Below are 21,640 nucleotides of genomic sequence, written 5' to 3'. Positions count from 1 at the left end.
ATTGATCAATAAAGGGCTGAAACCAGATTGATCCTCAGAGTAGAAAAAGAGGAAATTTCTTTTTCAAGTTTTGTTATAGGATCTTTGGAGCTGTGGTCTGACAGAAGAGACCCAAAATAGAGAGTTTTCCTCTTGTTTGGGATTTATGTTATATGAACATTATGTTTTGTGGTCTAGGGATAAAAAACTTGAAAGAGACTTAACCCACTTTAACTGACTGGTTGATTTACCTCTCTGTCCAGGGACATATAGCCAGCCAAATTGCAACATTGATACTAAAATTAAAAATATAACTTAAGTTTAGTGGTCTCAGTCTAGTCTCCAGTGAATGAGGATTCACATCAGAAAAACCACCATTACCACAGCTGAAACCTTTACTAAGATTCTCAGCAGAGAGGTCAAGCACAGTGCTACATTATTGAGAATAAACTCTCACCCCAAGAGATAGTCCCTCTTGGTCAGGGTTGAGGCATGTTGGCAGAGTAGGACAGGGAATCTTGCACTGGGTTGTATTTATTCTTGTCCTTTCTGAGGAAACATCTTTTTCCACCCTCCATGTGAGTGGGTTGGTGGGAGCATGAAGAAATGGGAGAGGACACCAAAACCTCTCTTTGCTCAAACCCCTACTGCACTTCAAGTTGGTCCTAAAAAGGATGCTACATAGTTGTATGTGTTAACATACATACATGGTAAGTGTTGCCAAAACTTAGTGAAACATGTTGTGGTTTGCTTTCAGTAAATCACTGTGAGACATAAAAGTAGAGATCCGCATTCCACTTCTGATCTCATCCAATCAAATTTAGCGAGGGTAGCATTTGGGAAGCACTGGAATCTTCTAGTGGCATGTCATTTGCTGTCATTCCTGTCCTCTTGGTCCTCTTTATAGATGATATTTCACCGTCTCCTGCAGACAACCAAAATACATTGGACCAGATCCTCAAACTGGTGTAAACTGGGTCAGTTGAAATGGAATTATGCAAATGTAGATCAGCATGAGGACCTGGCCCATTATTTGTGCACTGCAATGTGCAATATACTGATGACCTTTATGTTGATATTTCAGCACAAATAAATAGCTATTAAGTGCAGCATCACTAAAATATTTTATGAATACAAAACTAATCACTTCTGGAAAGGACTCAATGTAATATTTGCATTTGTCCTTTATTTTCAAGGATCTGCTTACAAGATTTACATTAAAGTGTCTTCAAGAAGCTATCATTGGAATGGCAATATATTACACCTCTTTTTGATCTATGGTCGTAAGCGATCATCACGCTGACCATTGCAACCATCCAAATGCCATTGTGAGTCAGTCCAATAAGAGGACATGTAAGGTGCCCTTGGACTCCTCTGCATCACAAGTAGCAATGCTGAGAGGCAGAGCAACTTCCCTGGGGCCACAACCTTCCTTTCTCCTGCACAGGTGGGGACCTGGGGTTCTATGCCCCTCAGAATGCCAGTCAGCACAGCTGAGCCTGCTGGGAGAGGGAAATTCGCAGAGTCAGGGATGGTGCTGGGGCTGCTTACTTCGCCTCAGGAGCAAAGTCAACATGTAGATACAAGGTGCTGATCAACACCTAAGAGAGTTTGTAATCAGAAGAGGGCCATTGTAGAATTTCTGTTTACTGTAACTGACAGACATTGCAGGCATACTGAGTCAGATCCTTAGACGGTGTACATCACAGGAAGTGACACTGATGTAAATGAAGCTATACTGATTTATGCCAGCTATTTGACCCAATTGTATTTCATACTGTATATATGTTTTGGGGTTTTTTTGTGATCCAAAGTAGAGTATAATCAGTGAAGGATTCTTAAAGGAAAGATGAAGTGAAGCAGTATTATGATCAAAGGAACTAAAATATTTATAATCACAGTCACCAAAATTAACACTTTATTACTGCAATTTTGGGGTTATTTTTTTTTCTTGGTCGTGTTTCTCTTACAATTTTGTGACAATACAATAGCAAGACTTGCTATGAGAGGGAGGCTGGAGAAACCACAGGCATTTTCCACATTTACTAGGTCAGCATACTATGAATTTTATGAGGGACTCCAGCTGCAAGATTTACTGTGTGAGTTTGCAATCAGTACTCTGAATTCTCTTCTTTCTCATCCTTTCCCCAATATCCAAAGCACAATAAATTAAATTCACAAACTCTTAAAGGGATTTAAAATACCTAACTTCCTTCTAAGTCTTTTGCTTAAAATCTAGATCTGTGTGCCATTAATCTATTTGGTTGGCTGAATATTTTCTTCAGCTTCACTTTCTCCGGGGCACTTACCACCTGATTTTCAGGTTGAAGCAACATTCAGTTGTAAAGGATGTTTCACAGGGTATGTCTACACTACAATTAAACACCCGTGGCTGGTCTGTGTCAGTTGACTTGGGCTCATGGGGCCTGAGCTATGGGGCTGTTTAACTGTGGTGTAAAGATTGAGTTGGACCCCAGACCCTGGTTCCCAGGATGGGGGAAGTGTTTAATTGCAGTGTCAACCTACCCACAGTGAAACTCTGCAAAATACAAATGCACAATTTCAATGCAAAACTATAAATTGACAGAGCTGATTGAATAATGAGAAAAATGATTTACCAACTGAGAGGCAAAAACTAAATAGTTTACCCAATTTGCATATAATACATTGTTTAGCTACTAACCCAAAAATGTATTCAATACACCATTCAGAATGTTTTGAATCTGACAGCCTGTAAGATCATCTTCCATTCTGATCTCACAGAGTTGTTCTCTTATCTTTTTTTGTTCTTCTAATAAAGTTCTGTTTTTTAAGAATCTGATTGGGTTTTTTGGGTCTTAAAAATCCAAGGCTGGTTTGTGCTCATCTTGTTTATTCTCAAGCCTCCCCAGGAAAGGGGGTGTAACAGCTTGGGGGAATAATTTTGGGGAAATAGGAACTCCAAGTGGTTCTTTCCCTGTTCTTTGTCTAGATCACTTGGTGGTGGCTAAATTCCATCTAACCTTATGCTCAAATAAATCGGTTAGTCTCTAAGATGCCACAAGTTCTCCTTTTCTTTTTACCATTCAGAATGTTGTTCAACTAGGAAACGGACCAGGTGCACAGGATAAGCCTGGGATTCTTTAGCAAACCCTTCAATAAACTTGGGGTAAAATACTGCTGCTGCACTGACAGGGGCACAAAACCTCACGTGCACAAGGCTTTGCAGAATTTAAAACTGAAGGCCTAGTTTCAATGGGGCTATTCATAGTAGTAAGCACTACGCCTGGAAGTTAGTGTTTGCAGAATCAGGCCAAGAGACTGCAAATAGCAATTTGGGAGGATGGCTTTCTTTGACAGGAAGGTGGAAAAGCAATAGTTTAATATGTCTGAATCAATCTGAAGAACGGTAATTGGTTGTGACAACACGGAGCAGCCTGCAAGCTTGCATTTAGGAAAAACTCAAAACAAAAAGCTTAATTCTGATTGCAACTTGAATTTTTTTAAAAGTCCTTTCTTCATCACGGAATCATTTATGCAACAGTACAGTTTGTTACAATGCTTTTCTGATACTGTGTCTGTGAATGTAATTTTCACCCTCAATGCATTTCTAATGTATTTTTTCTAATGAATATTATTGTGTATTGGATTAATCCCACTTTATCATCCATCATGAAAACCATGTCAGGATCGCTGCATCATTAAAATATTGAGATGGAAAATGCCCATTGTTCCTCCTCTGAAGAAAATTAAACATCCATTGCACCATATAATTATTTTGATCAAATAATTGTATTGTATTTTACATTATGTTATATTCCCACTGTATCACATATTCTTGCACTCTGTTAGTTCAGCTTTCTATATTTAATTTAATTTATTCCTTAACATGTAACTGTTAAACTTCAAAGCATTCGCAAACATTAGCTAAAATTACTCCTAGTATGTATTAAATATTTAGATTACTTATTGACATATATGTTTTAACAAAGAAATAAAATATCTGGGCAAAATTTTCAATGTAGTAGCTATAGTAAGGCATCTCAATAAACTATGGATTTAGACGTCTCGTTTCCAGCACCTGAAATAGAAAATACTGGTCTCAATCAATAAAAAAATCTGAATTAAATTTAGTTGAGTTATGATTATTGAAAAACAGAAAAAAAATAATCATTACCAATGAGAACAAAGTGTTTCAACTGAAGCAAACACAGATTTTATGCTGGCCTGCAACAGGACCATGCTCACTTATTTCATTTTTGGAAAACAGATAAATCACTTAGGTTGAGATTTTGTCTTGGGCACAATCCTGAGTAAGTGGTGACACACAAATTGTACAAACCCTAAAGTAGCTCTTGGAGTGGGAGATGTATCTCTGAGGCCCTGATTCAGCTAGTTACTAAAGGATATCCCAAACTTAAAGTATGTGAGTAATCACATTGACACAATGGCCCAGTTCATTGAAGGGACTTAGGCATTGTAACATGGAGCATCAGGGCATCTGACTTTTAGGTGCCTAGAAAATTAAAGGTACAACACTGCAAATCACAAAGCCTGAGTCCAACACCTTGGCTCCACATACAATGAATGGAGAAAGATAGGCACCTAAGGCTGAGAATCACAAAACCAGCACACTAGGCAGGGAGCCACCTAAGCTAGCCAATAGGAGACGCTGACCAGAGAGTCATATGCTAAGCCTACCCCTCTTGGGAGATAGTGATTCACAGACTGGGGGAAAGTAGCCATTCATCTGACTAAGCTGCGTACAGAGACAGAAACAAAATGGGAGCAAGATGGTGGAGGCGGCCCTCCTTTATTACATTTATCTTAATAGTTAGGGTATTTACCCAGGAGGGGGAGAAGAGATTTGACCATAGCTCACCCATCTCTCTTGCATGTGCCCTACCCACTAGGCTATAGAGTCACTCTAAAGCTTTCACTGGCCCAATTCATATTTAATTATTCAATTGTTTAATTAAGGTGGAACAACTTCAATAGGAGAAATTGAGAAAGACCTAGGTCAGAATAGCTTAATTCCATAGCACTCACCTGCAAAGGGGCAGCTCCCTGTTTAAATCACTTCTTCCCCTCAGGAGGAGTGGGGACTTGGACCAGTGGTGTCCCACTTCCTAGGTAAGTACCCTAACCACTGGTCTAAAGATAATAAGGGAGTTGTTTCCTCTTCCTCCTCCTTGCTGTTTTGTGTGAATTCACCTGCGGGGCCCAGTCTAGTAGGCATGCTCAGAGGCCCCCTACTGGATTGGGTCTTGCACGCGACTTAGGCAGCTGAGTGTCTATCTTTTACAGCTCATGGAGCACTTTGGGGTTTAGGCCGGAGATGGGCACCCACATGCCTATCCTGAGGCAGTAGCACATGGGCTCAGGCAGGAGAGAGGTGCCCAAGCACTGAGAGTGAGGCAGAAATACACATGCCCAGAGGAAAAAAATTGGTGCCATATGAGTTTAGGTGCCTACAGGTTTCAGTAGCAGCCAACCAAGAGTTCTCTGCACTGCAGTGGTGCCTAAAAACAGGACTTAGGCACCTAAAAATGGGAGTTAGGCACCTGAGTACCTTCATGGCTCTCACTCCATGAGACTACTCATGTGCTTCACTACTTTTCTGAATAGGAATGGATTTAAACGTGTTTAAGTGCTTTGCTGGGTCAAAGCCTAAATTGCTAAATGCCCCCATACTCCTTGCTGGCTCATCTAGTCTGGCCAGGCAGCAAAGGGAGGGAGTTAGCAGGTATCTGCCCAGACCTAAGGCCTAGGTAGCCTTTATAAAGATGTAAGGAAGATTTCTATTTCCTCATATATCTGTGTGCAGGCATATAATCTGAGCCTCAGTATAGTAGCAAAAACATTAATGGAACTGAATACTATGACTAGAAAAAAATGTCCTGCTTTCTAAACGAATTTATCTTCTATTAAAGCCTCAGCATTATTCTTACAGTAGAACACTATAATCCAGTTGCAAAGTTCATTTTCATTGACGTCTCTTAATTAAAATACTAATGATAGCAGTTCAAAGGCAAGCAGCAGGATGTATTCATTAGCACATAATGCATACATAGTGGTGTTGTGTTGGAGGACATCTTAAACGTTTACTGTACTTAGCCTATATTGGTTTTTCCCCTATAATTTTCAGTGTCAAAAACAAGGATATCCAATATGCTGTTCTTTTCTTAGTACTTTCACTCCAGGAAAATAACAGTTTTTAAATAACTTTTCCAAGTCAAGTAGACGAAGAAGAAGAAGAAATAAACAGGATCAATGAGGTTTTAAATCTAAATTTAATCCATTTTTAATGGCCTATGGATTTGGTTCACCAAAGTCTCCTGCCAGAAAATTCCGCTATTTCCTAGGAAAAAAGTAATTAACAAAACAAGTTGAAGCTTGTGCAGTCCTCTCCTAAAAGTGGTATTTGTACATTTTTCAATAAGGATCAGTAGCTGATTATAAAAGTACCTATCTAAGTGCTTAGAGCTGCTGGAACAGAACCTTCTGTTCTATGTGGGTTTATTAATGCTGTATTAGGGGTTTTTTCCATCTTTATAGTGAGAATGTTATCCCTCTGCTGCAAAGACATCACTGGATGTCGACTCATCACTGTCTCATCAGTGAGCTTTGACACATCTTGGTAGGAAATATAGACACAATCACTCAGCCAGATTTCATACCCTATTTGGATCCCTGTATTCAGAAAATAAAAATCTATGAAATATTTCAAATTTATGCAAACTCACCAACAATTTGCTTATAATGCCCAGCAGAGTGCCAGACTGTGAATCCTATGTTTGCACTGGTAAGCAGTTACTCACCCAAGTAGCTCCATTAAGCTTCACAGGTCCATAAGTACTTACCAGTGTCAGTAAAAAGTTCCCAATCTGGTCTAGAGAGAGAACAGAGGGCTATTTGTACGTGGGTTCTCCCCTTTATACTTTTATTTAAATAAAATTACAAGTATATGATTGTAATAAAGGAAAATGGATGCATTATGAGATTTTGATGATTACAAATAGCTCAGAATTAAAGGAAAAGGGCTTGATCCTGGAATGAGCTAAAGTGGCCACAATCCAGCAAAGCACTTAAGCACATGCTTTATTTTAACCAGCTGCATAGTCCCAGTGGCTTCAGTGGAATTAGTCCCACATTTAAAGGTTAAGCGCATGCTTAAAGTGCTTTGCTGAATCAGGGCCAGCGTACTCAGCTCGTTATTAAAGCCCATGTAGAGATTTAGTACCCTCATTTTCCCTCTGTGCTTCATTAATCATGTGTCCAAGATTGTCCATGTTTTTCCCTCAACAGTTAAATGTCTTTGCTCCAAATGAAACATTTTTTTGCTGAGACCAGATCCAACTTTGATTTGAATTAATCAAATTGAGATTGTGGCATTTGAACAGCAACTAGAATAGTTTAAAGTGAAACTTCTTAATTTGCTCCTGATGGAGTTTGTTGAGGGGAAGTCTCTCAGCAGCTAATTGGACTATTTCAAAATCTATAATGGCAAGAAGATACTGTGAAAGGGACTAGGAAGGAGGACATTATGTGTTGTTCCTTGCATCTCTATTCTCCTTGCGTGTTACACATTTTACTGTGGTGCTTCTCTCCTTGACCTCTGCCTTCTTTCCAGGGATATAATCAAGGAAGAGGAGAGAACAAGGTTCTTTAAAGCCCAAAATCATGAATGACAAATTAGAAATGTAAGTACTTACAGGAAAAACAAAAATGTCTTGGATAGGAAAACTCTGTCGTTGGCTGTGCTGGGAAATTCAGCCTGAAACAATATTGCTATTACGAATACATAATTGGGACTGATCCTTGAGTCATTAAGACTCTAGATCCAGAGATCCATGCTAGCAGGTCTCATGAAAGATAAGGGCCTGTGTGACTTAAAATTTAAAAAGAAAGAAACAAATGCAGAGACAGAAAACAATTTTGCTTTAATTAGCCCACCACTTCCTTGAAATCACTTAATTCTCAAAGGATGAATCCAGTGTTAACAGAGAAGTAACATCAATATATTAAAATACGAGAAGAGACAAACCAACTATAGCACGCAGACTCACACCTAAGAGTGGGCTTTCCTCCTTTCCTAGTGTTGATGTTTCTTTGAGGTGGAGCTGGGTGGTGAGAGCCTCATTCCAGCAACAGCAGCCTTGCCTAAGTTGTATGCAAAATTCTCCTGTCTGATCCACATTGCTTCCTTCTCATAAAAATTCAGCCTGTGATTTGAAGATCCTTTAGTTGCAGCTGAAATGGGGAGTACAGTACTGCACCCAAGACGGTTCGGTTCATACAGTTTCAGGTCATCATTAAAATTTGTAGTGTGAGTTTTTGGGTCACAAAAATGCCAAAAACTCAGCACAAATATTCAGTGTCTGTCCTGGTTGCCCTAACATCCCACTGAAACACAGTGCTGTAGATCTCCAGCTCGTAGCTTGTTACTTTTATTGTAAGAAGCAGCATAAAATTGATCAGGAGAGATTCAAAACTGATTTAGGACTCCATTTTCGCAGCTGCTTGCATTCTGAATTACCATCAACTTCAATGGGAATTCTGAAAGGGGAGCAGCTACAAATTCAGGCCCAAAGAAAGCAGGGGTACATCAATAACTCACCCATCCAGCCAGTTCCAGGCAATCTCTACCTTCTGCTCAATGACCTGCCCTAACTCATAAAATTGAAACAGAGATAACTCACCAAGGGTTGGACACTGACTTACTGAAGATGAAGTCTATCATCATATTCCTTGTGCTTCCAGTGTCAACTTAATATATAAGGAAAAGGGATGGGTGCGAGCCAGTGATCTGAAATAAGAATAGACCAGAACCTTCATTCAAGCCATGACTTTTTTAAGATTTAAAATTTAATTAACATTTTTCCTTTAATCACTTTTCCTTCTCCTGTGCCTCTGCAATTTGAGGCTAGATGTGGGACTTCTTCTGGCCCAAATGAAAGCACAAAGTACTAGCCATCTTGGAAGTACAGATGAACACATACCCCAAAATAAAAATTGGCAACAATGCAAGAAATCAAAGGTGTAAGACGCAATTAACTATAGATGAGCCTGAATTTTTACCTCTAAATTTTCAGAGTTGTGCTGAATTTCAGCTTTAAAACACACATGGATTTGCCTATCAAATGTACTGGATTCTCGCTGTATTAGGATTCCATTTTGACTATCACAATTAACACTTATGACTATTTCACTCATTGTACTCAATTCCTTTGGAAACTTATTTTGTCCTTTTCAAAACTGGAAGCAAGCCTGCACCACAAAGTTCAGATCTGGATTTTGAATATGCCAATATTAGGCGTGTTGAGATCTGAGGTTTTGAGACTGGCCCATTTTATGGGTGGGCTTGCTGTATAATTTGGATCCAGATCTGAATTTGGCTGTTGAGCCCAAACAACCTCCTCAGAATTCAGGGATATTCAGCTCCTGGCTTTTGATTCAGGCCTTAATAATCTCTTTTCTAACAGCAGTGTCTTAGAGACAAGCAATCCCACGCATTCTGAGCCACATCAAGGCACACCAGAATTTCTTGACCTTCCTGTTTACTCTTCTTTTCCTACAGTCCTTCAATAGAATCAAGAAAATTAAATAGCAATATTCTAAAACAGAAAAGCTAGTATAAAATCCAGCCAAATGAGCAATATAGTCCATTAGACACAGAAGGCTGCTTAAGGAACAAGTTATACTCTTCCAACACTCCTGGTCAACTTCACCCCAAATATCGCTGTTAAGATAATGCATTAGCACCACACTGGGGGTGCTCAGTTTGTATCCAATTAGGCTAGCATGTAGAATTAGAACTGCGTAATTGTGTTTCATAAATCTTATCGTTCTAACCTAGGAGAAATTCTTCTTCAGCTCTAGCAAACGGATCTTGTGCTTTAGGAGCAAGAGGACATGTTTTCTGTCCCTGATCATGCTGTGAAATTCCAAGTAGTTGTGATATATAGGACAGTGAGAGTCAGAGTTGTTGGGTGAACAACAATGAAGGACAATTTGGTGAATATAGCTGTTTTCACTTTGCAAATTGTCTGATTTTGCTGCTTTGTTTGCTATTAGCAGCTTTTTAACAAATATTTTTGTGACCAAATTTCAACATAGGGATTGATCATGAACACTGAGACTATACATCCATTATTTGACCTTTGAACTGTGTGACTGGTCACCTATGATCCACAGAGCTACATTGGTTTAACATCAACTGGCATTCTGGCCCATAGTTTTGTTTCTGTTTCCTGCCTGGATGGAAAATCTTTTTAAAAACTACTTTTGCCCCAAACTAATTTGATCTGGTCATGAAACAAATTTGACTTTGTGAATAATCAACCATTGAGCATAGGCCCAAATTCACTTCTCATACAAACAGAAATATGTATCTTGAAAAGCAAATTTTAAAAGGAGAGGGTGGATCAGTGGGGAAAGGAATAGTGCATGTATAAAACTGACAGACTCTGGTTCATAGAATATAAGGATTGGAAGAGACCTCAGGAGGTCACCTAGTCCAATCCCCTGCTCAAAGCAGGACCAATCCCCAATTTTTGCCCCGGATCCCTAAATGGCCCCCTCAAGGATTGAACTCACAACCCTGAGTTTAGCAGGCCAATGCTCAAATGACTGAGCTATCCCTCCCCCGTTCTTGGCAGGTGGGATTGAACCTGGGGCCTCTGAAGCTTAGTGCATGAGCCTCTATCATATAAGCGAAAAGCCAACTGGCTCTTAGCTAAAAGCCAACTGGCTCTTAGATAAGGCTATAGAGCAGACACATTTTATCTCTCTCTCTCTAAGTGGTCTCGGTGCCACTGGATGGGACAGAACACCATACCCAGGAGGTGTGTGGGTTACATACTTCCCCTAGGTGAGGAAACGCGTCCCAAGCTTCGGAGACTTACCAGCTGAAATCCCGGATGAGCCCCCACTTTTAACGCCAACAGACCCCAGTCGTTGGCAGGCGCAATCGAACCTGGGGCCTCTGGAGCTTAGGGTATGAGCCTCTACCGCATGAGCTAAAAGCCAAATGGCTCTTAGCTAAGGCTGTAGACAAGACTCATTTTACCTCTCTCTAAGTGGTCTCAGTGTCACTAGATGGGACAGAATACCACACCCAGAAGGTGTGTGGGTTACACATGATCAAAGTGAAATTCTATTTACAAGTTTTTAAATATCCATGAACATAGTCTCCCATTATTTGCCTATTCCAACTCCCACTGCAGTCAGCTGGAATCTTTCCATGGACTTCAGTGAGAATTGGATTGGGCTCTATTTCTCCAGCTCCAGCGATAACTGTAAAGGCCTAAAAAGAACGAGGAGTATTTGTGGCACCTTAGAGACTTACAAATTTATTTGAGCATAAGCTTTCATGGGCTACAGCTCACTTCATTGGATGCATAGAATAGAACATATAGTAAGAAGATATATATACATACAGAGAACATGAAAAGGTGGAAGTTGCCACACTAACTCTAAGAGGCTAATTAATTAAGATGAGCTATTATCAGCAGGAGAAAAAAACTTTTGTAATGATAATCAAGATGGCCCATTTAGACAGTTGACAAGAAGGTCTGAGGATACTTAACATGGGGAAATTGATTCAAATTGATTCATGGGGAAATTGACCCAGCCACTCCCAGTCTCTATTCAAATTCAAGTTAATGGTATCTAGTTTGCAAATTAATTCCAGTTCAGCAGTTTCTCATTGGAGTCTGTTTTTGAAGCTCTTCTGTTGCAAAACTGCCACCGTTAAGTCTGTTACTGAGTGACCAGAGAGGTTGAAGTGTTCTCCTACTGATTTTTGAATGTTATGATTCCTGATGTCAGATTTGTGTCCATTTATTCTTTTGCATAGAGACTGTCTGGTTTGACCAATGTACATGGCAGAGGGGCATTGCTGGCACATGATGGAATATATTACATTGGTAGATGTGCAGGTGAATGAGCCCCTGATGGCGTGACTGATGTGATTAGGTCCTATGATGGTGTCACTTGAATAAATATATGGACAGAGTTGGCATCGGGCTTTGTTGCAAGGATAGGTTCCTGGGTTAGTGTTTTTGTTGTGTGGTGTGTGATTGCTGGTGAGTATTTGCTTCAGGTTGGGGCGCTGTCTGTAAGCAAGGACTGGTCCGTCTCGCAAGATCTGTGAGAGTGAGGGATCATCTCTCAGGATAGGTTGTAGATCTTTGATGATGCACTGGAGAGGTTTTAGTTGGGGGCTGAAGGTGACAGCTAGTGGCGTTCTGTTATTTTCTTTGTTGGGCCTGTACAACATACTAACCCACAGAATCCTTCCTATCTGCACTACAAAAAGTAGGATTCTGTGTGGACTCCTCCTGAAGGTCGAAACAACAGACTGGACTTCTACATAGATTGCTTCTGTCGACGTCCACGGGCTGAAATTGTGGAAAGCAGCATCACTTGCTCCATAACCTCAGCCGTGCTGAACATAACACCTGGCACTTTTCTCCATGCTCCTGACTGCTGGCCCACTGTGAAATTATACTGCGCACTGCTAAATAAACTGCCTTAATGGTTTTTTATTTCCTGACTGTGTGATGACTGGACATTGCCAACAGACAAAATATTTGTATAAAACAGAGGGCAATCTGGGGCTTTGGATTCTTTAAATAATTACTGGGGGCATTTGTATGTTCCCAGGTACAAAATTGCACATCCCTACAAACGTTTCACATAAACAGAAGCACAAATATAAATGCAAAATGAAAGACATTGTGTCATCTCTTTTGTTGATAACTGCTCTTGGGAATTGCTTCTTTTTCCTTGATGAGCATTTTAGAAACATAATCCAGATCCTAATCAGGAGAACTGTTTCATTTTCTTAGCAGTGACATCGTACCTGAAATTGCCATCTGTGCATCTTGTGGACGTGGTGTGAGTTTCATCCCATCCAAGTGATGTAAATCAGTATGGTTTCCTTCATCCATCAGCTTCTTGTTGAATATTAAGAGACTGTCTTAAACTCTTCTGTAATAAAAGAAACACAATGTATTTGCTTTTTTCCACTTTGCTATTAACAAGGTGTAAAAATACAAAAACAAACAAAACGCACAAGGTACTAAGCTGTCATAACTTAGCACATCTGTTTAGCTGCAGTATGTATGGAAGATCACATTGTTTCCTCATCACTACCTAATTATTTACACTTATTTAGACAGGCTAACTGTAACCAATTACACCTGTTCTAAAGAAAGATAGTCTCTGTTTCTTTAGATAGGCTCAATTTAATTCAACACTATATTTTAATTTAAAACTATTTTAATGTAATATAAAAAAAGCTGAACCACCAAATAAAGAGCTAACATGCAGAGATGATTCATTTGAGCACAGTCAGTTAATCTCTTTTAATGGAGCTCCTTTAAACACAGCAATTTTTTTTATCAGTTGCATTTCTGCTCTTTATACCCTTGTTGTTAAGGAACAAGCATTCTCCCAATGACGCACCAATGCTAGCAGGAAGCACATGCTAAGTGTATTTTGTGACTCATTTCAATTTGCTATCTAGTGCACTTGCAGTTTGCTCATTAGCATCAGCGCTGGTGGCTAATGGATACTCAGTAGGAAGTATTTTTTCTTCGTGACTGTTTCATGGAGAAATGGAAATGAAAACTAGGAAGAACTTCATCAGTGACAAAGCAATTCAAGGCTGACAAAGGCTCTGTGTGTGTGTTTGCGCGTGAGAGAGAGAGAATGGCATTGGTTATTTAGAATAACAGACACCTCTGCATAACACTCTTTGTCGTTCATCATGAATTGAGGTTTGTCAGTAAGACTGATTATTGTGAACCTGAACAGAGAGTACGTTTTGTTGAGTTATGGTTGAGGGTGTATCATTAAAAGACATAGGAGGGATAGAAATGGAGGCACCTGTATTTTACAGAATACTCCTTAGCTGCATTCATTCAAAACTGAAACTGCCAAACATTTTCTACAGAAGCTGTAGGGCTTGTTTCCCATCCTTTATTCTACTGGCAGAAACTGGCACCGCGTTAAGGACCTCGGAAGCCCCTGCAAACCATGTAAAAGAATAATCCTTGAACTAGATTATTCACAAACAGCTCATTGTGAAGATTCCCTATCTGAAATGTAAGCTACATGGTTTAGTTCAGCTGGTCAGAGTTCAGCTGGTACTGTTTGTGTTCCCTAATTGGATGGCCTTTTAAGAGGCCCAGATTTAGGAAAGCATCCCTGCTTAAGAAGGGCCTTTAAGGGTGTGTTTAACTTCCACTGAAGTCATAGAGACTTAAGCTCCTGTGGCCAGATCCTGTAAACATGTACTTGGATAATTTTGCACATGCAAGTCATCCCACTCACTTCATCTCCAAACAACAAATATTTGCATGGATAAAGTTAAACAGATGCATGTCTGAAGCTACCAGGCTCCCACAGAGCAATTGGAGGTGGTGAGGACATAGGTGAAAGAGGAAGATAAAGGAATTGTAGTAAATAGCTAAAAAAGGAGCGGGGGTAGGGGGAGGAGGTGGGGAAGGGTTTCACAGTGGAGAAAACTTGCTATCTAAGGTTAGGTGAGGAAGCTGCGGAAGTGCCAAGTTGATGGGATCAAGAACCACACAGGAAAAGGAGCACAACAGTTGGATCATCTAGTTCCAAACATTCATCTTGTGAAAAGGTCTGAGATTGATTTTTTTTAAATTATATTTATATTTTCATGCCAGGAACAGTGAATGAACCAATAGGCTCATTTAAAAATAAAGCCAACAATGCTTTTTTACACTCTTCTTAAGATTTTCGTAGCCTAAAGACACTTCCTCATGGGCACAACAATGATGTCACCACATGCAGCAACAGGGAATGACAGATATCACATAGCAGTGAGAAAATGCTATAGAACTGCAAAAATGTAGGATAATTCAGGTTCACAAAGGAAACAGATGCTTAGAAAGCATGGCCTGAACAATCAACGTCTGAATGAGTTCATTTAATATCAGATCGAAACCAGTCACACAGCCACTACAAACAATATAATACAATAAAAAAGCAGAATCTAAAACAGTGGGAGGAAAAGCCAAAGTGTATTAGAAGCCAAAATCCTTAATTTGCAACATTTTTTTAAATTCAGGATACTTCCATTGTTTGTTTTCTCCCATGTTCCTTGCCAGACCATTCTGCCCGAAGCCACAATTTACCCTGAGGTCAAACAGTTTCTAGGAATCAAGTAGGACATTCAAATCTTGTTTTCTTAGTTCAATCCTGACATATTAAAAATTCAGTTGCAGAATGAACATTGCTTTTAGCATTCACTCAGTTAAAGCTGTGCTGTTATTATGAGTGTTTGCAAGGCTTGGGCACTCTTGGTTTGTTTGTTTTTTTCCTTCTTATTTCAATAGCCCAGGTTCTATTACAGCATGCTTTCCAGAGCTCTTGTTTCCCCCTCTGTTTATTTTGCAATGCACATGCCTTGCTCACACGTGTATGATGCAGAAGCAGGGGACAGCGCTGTGAGAGCTTTGGGCAAAAAATCTGCCAGGTGAATAAGCTTGTCTCTTAGAGAACAAAAGGAAAAGAAAGATGTTCCCCAAGCCTGTGAGTTTAGGCATTATAGAGGCTAATTAAAGTTGCAGGTGCTGTAGAGAAACAAAAAAGGCTTCAAAGGTCTTTTCAGAGGGAGTCTGATTTCATGCTTTTCTCCCCCTCTGCCCTACGTACTCTCAGAACACCTGTAACAATTAAGCCAGGGCTCACGCAAACCAATCAGGAGAAAAATAACTCATCTGCAGAACAAGATCACAAAACAAGGAAAATTGTTCAGGGGGTGACATTATGGCTTCAGCTGCTTTCCTGGCTCCTAGGCCACTTTGGAGTACTGCAAAACTTTCTAACAGCTCTTTGCCCAGGTTTCAGATTCTCTCTTCATCATCGCAAACCTGGTGGGCACTTGGCAATGAGCTCATAAGCTTGGACAGAGCCTTACGGTTTAGGGTTCATATCTCTATATTTTTAAAGGTCTGTGGGGAAACAAATTGTTTATTTAGATATGGTTGTGTACCAAAACCCCAGGTCCAAATGTACTGAACTTTAGTGATGGTCACATCCCAGCCTGGATCTTCACTTTATGGGTTGGCCGCATCTCTATTTTTAGTTAAGTGAGACATCAGAATTTTATTTTACAGCATAACTGGGATTTTTTTCCCCTAAAGATCTTTTTTTATTTGTTTCATTTTCTTCTCATATTCTGCTTCAAATAGGCATATCCTTTCAATCTGAGGAATTTCATAAACCACAAATCAGAACGGCAGTGTGAGTTGAGTAAGTGCAAACAACTTTCCAGGATTCGTAATAGGAGGAAATGGAAAGGGAAATCCTAGCAATAACTTCTCAATGAGAACTGAGAGTAAAACTCCTTCTCTCCACTAGTCCTGCCTACAAGAACAGAAAGTTGAAAGTTGAACAGCATGAGAAAGAGAAGAAGCTGTTTGTTAAAAATGTATCAATATATTTACAGTGCTGAGTGACCCTCAGTTGAAAGATGTGGAAAGCTCAAGAGGGAAAGCTGTGGAAAGCTGTAGATCCTTCACGTCTAGTTGGTCACAGGACAGATTCTCTTGAATCATCACCAGAAAAAAAAAGACTTTGAAGGCATCTTTGGAAGGATGGAGAGAGGCAATATTTAAAATATAAAAGCAGTCAATAGCAATGGCAAATAAATATTTCTTTAGTTTCATCTGGAAGTGATATAGACTAGACACCAAGAGTAAAACAGAAAACGTGTTCTCTCATCATGGGGCATGTGCTAGTATATCCATTCCTCACACTGGATTTAGCCAGATTCTGACATCAGTGGGTAGCCTAGGACATACTGTGACAACAGTTCCATCAGGACAAAGTGCCTGCAGGCTTTCTTCTCGGCTTCCGTGAGCAGAGAAACCCAGAACAAGCAGATACAGACTGAGGGTTGCAAAAAGGAAAAGAGTACTGGCTCAGCAGCACTGTCTCCATTTTCCTCTGACTCAATGACTGGCGCCTTAGGAGGAGGGCAAGGAATGGGGCTGAAAATAGAGTTGCTTGCTGAAGTTAAAATGGAACTATACTGATTTACACCAGCTGAGGAGCTGGCCCTATATTTCCAGCACTAAGATGATCTTTTGTGAGTATTAAAGACAAATAAAGAATGAATGAGCAGCCTTTGTTGCACATTAGAAAAGGCAACACCTGGATGAAATATGATCACAGGTACTGTGTTGTAATGCAATATGTCAGTCTCACACGAAATAAAAAGGTGAAAACATTTTTACGGGCTATGTTTTAAAGCTTGTGCTACTTTATTTGAGGGGCATATTTAAATCATCAAACTATTAGGATTTTAGTTAGTTGTTTTACTCTATGTCATTCGCAGCCAAACTACGGCGGCAACAAGGAAGCTCCCAACTACTAGAGAGTTAGTATTTTGATCTATTCCTCATTTAACTCCTCCTGGCACAAATCACTCTGTAGTACCGAGCTGTGCAGCCCAACATGGTTCAAGATCAATGTCAGGAAGGACCTGCTCATATCCTAAGCTGCGCGCATGTTAAACATCTTCCCAACCCCTCCCCCCGCCCAAAGGGCAGCAGACTCCACGACTCAGACCATGTCTAGCTTCTGGGAGGTAATGTCAAGGAGACATTGTGCATATGCAATGCTACCCCACAGCTATATGGGTGGTAGATTTCCTCCAGCTGTCAACCCCTTGACTGTATATCCAATTTAAAGGTCCAAACCAGATTTTTGCTGGGAGAGCATACCAAGATCAGGAGTGGGGCAGTCAAAAGACTGTCTAGGACCCGCCCCGCCAAGCTGTGCTTGGGGTTGAGGGACAGGGAAAGATGACCAATTCAGTAACTCAGTCCTGTCCCACCAAAGCAGTTTTGCAAGAATTATTAGAACACTGAAGTAGCCTTTGCTGCCCTCGCAGATCCTAAGTGGCTCCATAATTTGTATTATAGAACAGTCACCTTTGCAGTCTCCATCTGCACCAGACCACCCATTGTCAGGATTGGTAGAAGTAGCTAACATCCCATTTACTCCTACTTAGCCAAAGGTCATGGCAGGTCTTTTCTTGTCCCAGCAGGTATGTTACTCACTTAAGAACAAGATTGTAGGAATTTTATGTCATATTAGCAAAGAACAGAACATGATACTGAGAGAGTTTAGCAATATGTGCTGCTAATTTTTATGATCTTGAACCTTTGGATTTTCTCAAAAGGCTAATTTCAAACTTCCCTCATAATGATCATTTTAAAAGATAAAGTTAAAAATAGACATGAAAGAATCTGACATTTGTTCACCAATTATTTTTCTCACTAGCAATGACAACATAATCAAATACTCATTATCCAGAACTTTAACATGCAAACATCTCCCACTTAACCTGCCTCAATGAAATGTCATATCTGGAAATACTGCCTCCCTGGCATTTGGAATAAAATTGCCCACTGCAGGTGCAGAGGAGAAAACCAAAGTTATTCTTGGGGCTGGCACATCTCTGTCACCCCTTACTTTATTATTATTTTTTTTAATTTATCAGACAATATAATGTCCATGAAAATGAGAGACTAATATAGCACTGACTTGAATCAGTTATTGCATAGGCTCCTCATCCCACACACAGCTCTGCCATTAAGCCGCAATCCTTATCTGCAGCATTCCTGCTATTACAGCTCTGGGCACCTCTGGAGTAGAAACTGTCAAACATGTTGAATCATAGGCCACCATTTGGTGATTTAAAAAACATCAGGGATTAAACTGAGCTAGGCAAAGTGGGCCAGTTGTTAGGGCCTTAATCTGAGACTAAAGAAACATGGGTTCAATTCCTTGTTCTGCCATAGTCTTGCCTAAAGTCACTTAGGGTATTTCTATAACGGATAAAAGGGCCATGGCTGGGAGTAGTCATCTGACTGCGACTGAAGCTGCAGGACTAAAATCAACTGTATAGGTGCTTGGACTGGAGCCTGATCTTTGGATCCCTCCACCCTCGCAAGGCCCAGAAGCTCCAAGATCAGCCTGGCAATCTACACAGCAATTTTTCAGCCCCAGTGCCTGAGCCCAAGGACCCCGAGTCAGTTTATCTGGGCCAGTCGCAGTTTTTTTATCCCTGTGTAGACATAGCCTGAGGGTGCCTGGGGTGCCAGAGGAGGAAGTTAATATGGAAGGCTGCATGGGGCAAAGTTGTCCTGCCCAGCCACTCATGGAGTCCGATTGCATGGGCCACCCAGCCATGGAGTCTTCCAAGCTGCTTCTGGACTGCAGCACAAGGTAGCATGCAGGGGACTCAAATGATGAATGGGTGATGCAGCAGGAGCCACTAACCTTACGGTCATTACTGATACGAGCCAAACAGCTCTTTCTGCTGAGCTCTGTCCTCCTCTCTTAGCTGCCATTCCTGTTCCAGGAACTGTGAAGCAAGTGCCTGCTCCCATGTTGAAACCCTGTCCTCAAGCTGTGCAGCCAGCCTGAGCCTTTCTTCTTGGCTCTCACCATGCCTTTCCTCTGGCCGCAAGTCCCTCTGTCTTTGGAACTGGACCTGCTTGTGGGGCCTCTCCAGAACTTCAATCATAAGCTCATTATGGAAATGCTTCCTCTTGGAATGGTCCGTGATGGTACATTGGGACAGATTTCTGCTGAAGCGTGGGTCAGCTGTGGAGGTACTGCAAGTTGAGGGACCTGGAACAGGACAAGACACAGAGGGTGATTGTCTCAAATAGCCCACTGCAGCAGCACAGAAAACAATCCTCATGAATTTCAAGAATATAAAATGATACTTTTCCAAACTGAACTTCAGTATATCGTGAGAGGGATGCTTCAGTTCAGAGAAGCTCCTTAGACACAGCCTGCTTAGTCACAGCGAAAGAACTGTGGAGACAATGGCAAGTTAAAAATTCAAAGTTGTTTTTTTGTTTTCTAAAATTTGCAGAGCTACGTGGGTTTGGAGGGAGTGCCATCGATGGCAGTGCTACGAAAACTTTTTCTATTTTGGAGGACATAACAGTTCTTGTCATGCCCGAATGGCAAAAGGAGATGTTATTCCAAGCTACTAGTGGGAACCTGCAGTGTATGCAATAGGAGAAACTAAGAGACACAGCCTGACTCTGTAGCCTAGTGATTAGGGCACTCCACTGGGATGTAAGAGAACCACATTCTGCCTGACTTGCACCACAGTCTTATTGGTTTCCCACATCCCAGCTGAGTGCACTGACCTCTGGGGTGGCTATTTCTTTGCCTCTCACTTTCACCAGAAATTCCTCCCTGGACCTGAGACTAATTCCTGACAAATCTTTTGGTCAAAACCAGTAAGTTTCCACTAAAAAGTTTTGGTTTAGAAAAATCGGCATTTTCCAGCAAAAACCATTGATTTGAAAATTTTCTGACCAGCTCTAGTCAGTTTTTTTTATCTGAGGAAAAGTATGGATTGTGCCTGCTATATGTGAATGAGTGTTTTACTTTAATCTGTCTTCTGCTCTCATTAAATCAATTATTATTTTTAACAGACAGAGAACTTTGGTGGGGTTTTTTTTTCACTTTTAGATGCTTCTATCACATTGAGACTAGTTCTGGCACTCCAGAATATGTACAGCAGGGCCAATGATTCTTCTGCTCTGGATCTTTTAAAGCCATAGACAGAATATCAGTAGCTAAAGCCCCTTTTGCTGGGGAGCCTGAGAAGACTTGTTGCATTTAGAATGTAAGCTTTAGAAAGTGTACAGAATGTACTATGTTAATTAACTATTGTATTGAAGGTCATAATGTAAGCCTAATGCAGTAGCCTAGAATGTCATATAGAAATGGACTGAATTAGCTGCTAAATATTCAGTGACTCTGATCTTATCTACCTTATCTATCCTTCAGCACCTGAAATGCACTACAATCAATCAGTACTTTAAACAGCAGCATCACTTTAAAAGCTAAGATAGCAGATATGAAATCACGGCCAGTCTACTGTGCAAACATGTCAAAATGTAGACTTTTACTTTTGATATTTATTATGTTGACTAAAGAGGCAGAATAGCATACAGAAATGACAAATAAAAAATAAGGTCTTCTGTGGAATTTTTTCCAGCTTAGTCAAATGGCACTTCCTGGTTCTTGCTGGCATCCTACAGAAAATAACAAGTTGGAGTAAACCAGGAGTCTACTTTAGCACTTCATCCTTATGGATCATTTAAAAAGTATGCATGCTTTGCACTTTTTCAGTAATACCCATCATATGAGGAAAAAGGGTAATACTCAAGCCCAGGAAACAATATTTCAGCTCACGTTATTGAAAAAATAAGGAATTTTGCAACTGAGAAAGTGCTCCAACTTAGGAAGTTCCTTAAACTTTTCTGCAGACAACTTCAAGATTGTACAACCTGCAACATGAGCTGAGGCAATCATGAAAAAGAAACAGAGTTCCCAGCTGTGTGAGCTCCAGCTTACCAATAATAAGAATAAAACCTACACATGCTCACACACTTTTGAACAGGAGGGATCTTTATAGGATCCCTTAAAATTTTGTTTCACTGCCCCACTTTTCAGTTTGCAATCCCTTTGACAAGACTGCAAGACTCAGAGATTCAAAGAATGGCATTTAAGCACACACAGGACAATGCAGTGCAGTGGCACCATTTTAAAAGATAAGATAGCAGATATGAAATTATGTTGATTAAAGAGGTAGAAT

General features: G+C 40.4%; 1 long non-coding RNA gene across 1 annotated transcript; it reads right to left on the bottom strand.

Moving 5' to 3' along the window:
* Positions 1-779: 779 nt before the first annotated feature.
* On the bottom strand, positions 780-19,560 carry LOC140908171 (uncharacterized). The gene is made up of 4 exons (XR_012157792.1): positions 19,294-19,560; positions 12,827-12,954; positions 8,661-8,767; positions 780-904 (listed from the first exon to the last, which is right to left on the bottom strand). It is a non-coding gene; the product is annotated as an uncharacterized LOC140908171 (long non-coding RNA).
* Positions 19,561-21,640: the final 2,080 nt, after the last annotated feature.

This window comes from Lepidochelys kempii, chromosome 3, assembly GCF_965140285.1.
Source record: "Lepidochelys kempii isolate rLepKem1 chromosome 3, rLepKem1.hap1, whole genome shotgun sequence".
NCBI classification, from domain to species: domain Eukaryota; kingdom Metazoa; phylum Chordata; order Testudines; family Cheloniidae; genus Lepidochelys; species Lepidochelys kempii.
The sequence above is the reverse complement of the archived record's forward strand: the minus strand, read 5'-3'. Positions and strand labels throughout refer to the sequence as shown.